The sequence below is a fragment of the Cherax quadricarinatus genome, unplaced genomic scaffold (genome assembly GCF_038502225.1).
Source record: "Cherax quadricarinatus isolate ZL_2023a unplaced genomic scaffold, ASM3850222v1 Contig205, whole genome shotgun sequence".
In the NCBI taxonomy this organism is placed as follows: Eukaryota; Metazoa; Arthropoda; class Malacostraca; order Decapoda; family Parastacidae; genus Cherax; species Cherax quadricarinatus.
In genome coordinates, this window is record NW_027195231.1 from 193,482 (window position 1) to 199,546 (window position 6,065).

The 6,065-nt window shown below is 44.8% G+C and overlaps 1 protein-coding gene across 1 annotated transcript in view; it reads left to right on the forward strand.

The window, feature by feature from the left end:
- Window positions 1–5,461, forward strand: part of LOC128702521 (alpha-aminoadipic semialdehyde synthase, mitochondrial-like) — a 187,210-nt gene extending 181,749 nt beyond the window's left edge. The window contains exon 8 of the mRNA XM_070080185.1: window positions 5,241–5,461. The gene's annotated coding sequence lies outside the window, so the exon portion shown is untranslated. The remainder of the gene's footprint in view (window positions 1–5,240) is intronic.
- The last annotated feature ends 604 nt before the right edge of the window (window positions 5,462–6,065 follow it).

Genomic DNA, 6,065 nt, shown 5'->3' on the forward strand with positions numbered 1-6,065 from the left:
TATTGACATTGTACCCAGATGCACAAGGTGTTGTCCAGAATGTCAAAGTGTTGTGTCGTGGCCAAGAAAGTTTATGCACAATTAATAAATTGGTTCTCTTGGAATTAAATGGCATTCAATCAAATGTAAATGAAAATCTAAGGGAAAGTGACACGAGTGATACGGAAGGTAACGCTGACCAAGTGATGCAGGAAGATGAAATCTTAGTAAGACCTACTAGGAGAACAGCCACTCAAGCCAGAACCGGCTGGAATCGTCTCCTAAGGTAAGGAGTAATTTGAGCCGTTTAGCAACGAACTCCGCTCGGCCGCAGTGAGGAAAATACTGTATGTGTTTTCCAGAAATACAGTATATGTAAATTGATGGCCTATATTGTATTTAATAAAAATAATGTTATAAAAACTGGGAAGCTCTGCGCCTGTGCAGACGAGAGGACTCGCCATGTTTGAATTGAGCCAAGACAAACACTATTGAGAGGCTTACACCTCTCAAATAAGAGCCAAAATTGTTGGTTGTGCATTTCTGCATAATTTGAGTATCAGGCAACAAGACGGACAGCTCCAGGAATCTCAGATAAGCCGTCTAATTTATGTTTAATTTCTGGCCAGGAAATTTTTCATAAATGTAGGCAAAATGAGAGTCCTGTACATGACATATTAATCTCCAGACAAATAGGTGAGTGTTATGATTATAAATTCTCCTTCTGTTATATAAATGTGTATATGTAATCATTTATTAATTTTAGTATACAGTCCACAAATTTATATATTTACAAGAATTCCTGGTGATGTACATTTTATTTGCAATTAATAGGTCTAGAGCAACTTGTGGATATGACAGTGGAAGGTATTGAAGGGGAACATTTTTTGTGACCTGCGTGTCCCAAAATTCCTACTTTTCTATGTAACTTTGATAAATAATAGTTATCTTTGTTACCATTTACTGGTTGTACCTTATGAGTTACATTCAGATAAATGTAATTTTCCACAGATAGTGTGCATTGTTTAGTGTATATAATTAGTGTGTATTGTTTTGTGTATATAGTAGGTGTGTATTGTTTCTCTATATAGTTAGTGATTGAGACACTTATGCAGCATATGGGAATCTTTATTCAGGAAACGTTTCGCCACACAGTGGCTTCATCAGTCCAATACAAAGAGGAAAACGTAAGGAGAGGATGAGTATGAGGTAATCAGTCCCTCAGCCTGGAGTCGATGTGTTCAGTCCATCAATCTACAAGATTGATGGACTGAAGAAGCCACTGTGTGGCGAAATGTTTCCTGAATAAAGATTCCCATATGTTGCATAAGTGTCTCAATCTTCAACTTGTCGGTTTTTCAAACCATTCATCACATATCGTTAGTGTTTATTGTTTACTGAACTGATCATAATTCAACAAGTTTTGTAACTCATTTATTATCAGTTTTGTGGCTCAGTTCCTGGACCCATTATGTTCTAATGTTTTAACTGTAACCCATTCCTTAGTTATGTGGTCACTGCTGCCCATGCCATGGGTATGTGGTAACTGTTAGCCATGCCATGGGTATGTGGCAACTGTTACCCATGCCATGGGTATGTGGTAACTGTTACCCATACCATGGGTATGTGGTAACTGTTAGCCATGCCATGGGTATGTGGTAACTGTTACCCATGCCATGGGTATGTGGTAACTGCTGCCCATGCCATGGGTATGTGGTCACTGCTGCCCATGCCATGAGTATGTGGTCACTGCTGCCCATGCCATGAGTATGTGGTCACTGCTGCCCATGCCATGGGTATGTGGTCACTGCTGCCCATGCCATGAGTATGTGGTCACTGCTGCCCATGCCATGAGTATGTGGTCACTGCTGCCCATGCCATGGGTATGTGGTAACTGCTGCCCATACCATGAGTATGTGGTCACTGCTGCTCATGCCATGAGTATGTGGTCACTGCTGCCCATGCCATGGGTATGTGGTCACTGCTGCCCATGCCATGAGTATGTGGTCACTGCTGCCCATGCCATGAGTATGTGGTCACTGCTGCCCATGCCATGGGTATGTGGTAACTGCTGCCCATACCATGAGTATGTGGTCACTGCTGCCCATGCCATGAGTATGTGGTCACTGCTGCCCATGCCATGGGTATGTGGTCACTGCTGCCCATGCCATGGGTATGTGGTCACTGCTGCCCATGCCATGAGTATGTGGTCACTGCTGCCCATGCCATGGGTATGTGGTAACTGCTGCCCATACCATGAGTATGTGGTCACTGCTGCCCATGCCATGAGTATGTGGTCACTGCTGCCCATACCATGAGTATGTGGTCACTGCTGCCCATGCCATGAGTATGTGGTCACTGCTGCCCATACCATGAGTATTTGGTCACTGCTGCCCATGCCATGAGTATGTGGTCACTGCTGCCCATACCATGAGTATGTGGTTACTGCTGCCCATACCATGAGTATGTGGTCACTGCTGCCCATGCCATGAGTATGTGGTCACTGCTGCCCATACCATGAGTATGTGGTCACTGCTGCCCATGCCATGAGTATGTGGTCACTGCTGCCCATACCATGAGTATGTGGTCACTGCTGCCCATGCCATGAGTATGTGGTCACTGTTGCCCATACCATGAGTATGTGGTCACTGCTGCCCATGCCATGAGTATGTGGTCACTGCTGCCCATACCATGAGTATGTGGTCACTGCTGCCCATGCCATGGGTATGTGGTCACTGCTGCCCATACCATGAGTATGTGGTCACTGCTGCCCATGCCATGGGTATGTGGTCACTGCTGCCCATACCATGAGTATGTGGTCACTGCTGCCCATACCATGAGTATGTGGTCACTGCTGCCCATACCATGAGTATGTGGTCACTGCTGCCCATGCCATGGGTATGTGGTCACTGCTGCCCATACCATGAGTATGTGGTCACTGCTGCCCATGCCATGGGTATGTGGTAACTGTTAGCCATGCCATGGGTATGTGGTCACTGCTGCCCATGCCATGGGTATGTGGTCACTGCTGCCTATGCCATGAGTATGTGGTAACTGTTAGCCATGCCAGGTGTATGTGCTGTTACCCATGCCAGGTGTATGTGCTAACTGTTACCCATGCAATGGGTATGTGGTAACTGTTAGCCATGCCAGGTGTATGTGCTGTTACCCATGCCAGGTGTATGTGCTAACTGTTACCCATGCCAGGTGTATGTGGTAACTGTTAGCCATGCCAGGTGTATGTGCTGTTACCCATGCCAGGTGTATGTGCTAACTGTTACCCATGCCAGGTGTATGTGGTAACTGTTACCCATTCCATGAGTATGTGGTAACTGTTACCCATGCCATGAGTATGTGGTAACTGTTACCCATGCCATGAGTATGTGGTCACTGCTGCCCATGCCATGAGTATGTGGTAATTGTTACCCATGCCAGGTTTATGTGGTAACTGTTACCCATGCCATGAGTATGTGGTAACTGTTACCCATGCCATGAGTATGTGGTCACTGCTGCCCATGCCATGAGTATGTGGTAACTGTTACCCATGCCATGAGTATGTGCTAACTGTTACCCATGCCATGGGTATGTGGTAACTGTTTCCCATGCCATGTTTATGTGGTAACTGTTTCCCATGCCATGGGTATGTGGTAACTGTTTCCCATGCCATGGGTATGTGGTAACTGTTTCCCATGCTATGGGTATGTGGTAAATGTTACTCATGCCATGGGTATGTGGTAACTGTTACCCATGCCATTGGTTATTATTATTATTATTAAAGATTCGCCGGTATTCTCCCGGCCCTGGCCTTTTCCAAGTGCTGGCCCGGCCATGCCATTGGTATTTGGTAACTGTTTCCAATGTCATGGGTATGTGGTAAATGTTACTCATGCCATGGGTATAGTCACTGTTATCCTTGCCAAGGGTATGTGGTCACTGTTATCCATGCCATGGGTATGTGGTAACTGTTACCCATGCCAGGTGTATGTGCTGTTACCCATGCCATGGGTATGTGGTAACTGTTACCCATTCCATGGGTATGTGGTAACTGTTTCCCATGCCATTGGTATGTGGTAACTGTTAGCCATGCCATGGGTATGTGGCAACTGTTACCCATGCCATGGGTATGTAGTCACTATTATCCATGGTATAGGTATGTGGTCATTGTTACCCATGCCAAGGATATGTGGTCACTGTTATCCATGCCATGGGTATGTGGTAATTGTTACTCATGCCAGGTGTATGTGGTAACTGCAGTAGTATATATTGGTCGATCTAGAAACACTGCCGGATAATGACCATGGAAAATGCGATAATGATGGGGTTTGCATGACAGGGTAATTGTTTAATATGATTAATCATGCCCCAAGGGGATAGAGAGACTTATTCCTATGCATTAATAAGTAGGTACATAAAGTAGAACAAAGGATTCGGGTGTGCAGGTGGCAGATTCCGGGATAATGAGTGTGGAAAAGAATGTGATAATGGGTGGTCTGCATAAGCACAGGTGCTGTCAGGGGGTACAAGTTTAATATGTTTAATCATCCCCCAGGGGATAGAGAGATTTATTTCTGTGTAATTACTAAGTATAGGAAGGTAGGTAATGATCACTTCTGACACCCCAAACTCAATCACTCTGATAGATGGGAGAGGCAGTACAAAAAAGGATTCAGGTGTGCAGGTGGGCAGATTCCCAGGATAATGAGTGTGGAAAAAGAATGTGATAATGGGTTGGTCTTCATAAGCTCAGGTGCTGTCAGGGGTACAAGATTTAATATGTTTAAACATCCCCCAAGGGGATAGAGAGAGAGAGGCTTATTTCTGTGTAATTACTAATTATAAGAAGGTAGGGTAATGATCACTTCTGACTCCCCAAACTCAATCACTCTGATAGATGGGAGAGGCAGTACAAAGGATTCAGGTGACTGGGTACAAGCTTACCATCTCCGAGGGAGTACCCCCCCCCCCTTTCCCGGGCCTGCGACTCACTGACGCGACTGTTGCTACTTCACAACAACAACACTGCTGGGTTTAAAGAACGCGGTAATGGATGGGCAGCCGGTCGCCCGAGGGAACCGGATTCCGGGATAATGACCATGGAAAAATAATGAGATAATGGGGGGTCTGTATGACCTTAGGGCTGACAGGGTAGGAGTTTAATATGTTTAATCATCCCCCAAGGGGATAGAGAGTCTTATTACTAAGTAGGAACAGAAGTAGAGTAATGATCACTTCTGACTCCCCAAACTCTATTACACTGATAGATGGGAGAGAGAGGCAGTACAAAGGATTCAGGTGACTGGGGCTCTCTGATGGAGTGTTGCGGCGGGCCTGCTTCTTTGGAGGTCATCGGGTGTGATTATCAGCCCTGCGCCCGCTCTCCGGCTACATCGGGGGCATCTGTGTGAAAAAGGATAATAACCTAATTTTTCAAAGGGTGAAAACAAAAAAAGTCTCTCTTAGCAAATATATTTATTAGTTAACATTACATTGTTTTATTCCTCCTCTCCCTCAGAACAGCTAGCTTCTAAGAGCATGAAACTACGAGCAGTGGCGGAAGATCTACCTCTCTCGCGTCGATGCTTGACCCTGGGGAAAAAATCTCTTACGGTTTTTTCTCTTCCCCGCCAAAGATTGCAACTGTCTCTCATCTCTAGTTCCTCTTCTTCTTCTGTACTCCCTTCTTCAGTACTGCTATTAGCTTCTTCGTCTTCCTCCACTTTGTCATCTGTTTTATCTTTAAATAATTTAAACTTTGTTTCTCTGGCATCTGGATGACCATAGGATACAGAGTGATAGGCATCTAAGTAAAAGCGCTTATCATCAAATGAGCTAAGACCTCGTTTCCTAGTGGTGATAGTGGTCATCTGACCTTTTAAATTTCTAATTTGACTATATTGGAAGGTATGTTTAGAACCGTCTTCCAGCACACTTCTAAAGTTATTATGAGTTAATAATTGTTGTTCAGACTGAGGAACTCCTTTTGCAGCGATAGTGTTGTTATTATCTGCTAGCAGGATGCTATACATTTTGGGTTTAATGCAGACTATTTCTGAAATAAGGCGGTCCCCCACCTCACTTTTAAGTAA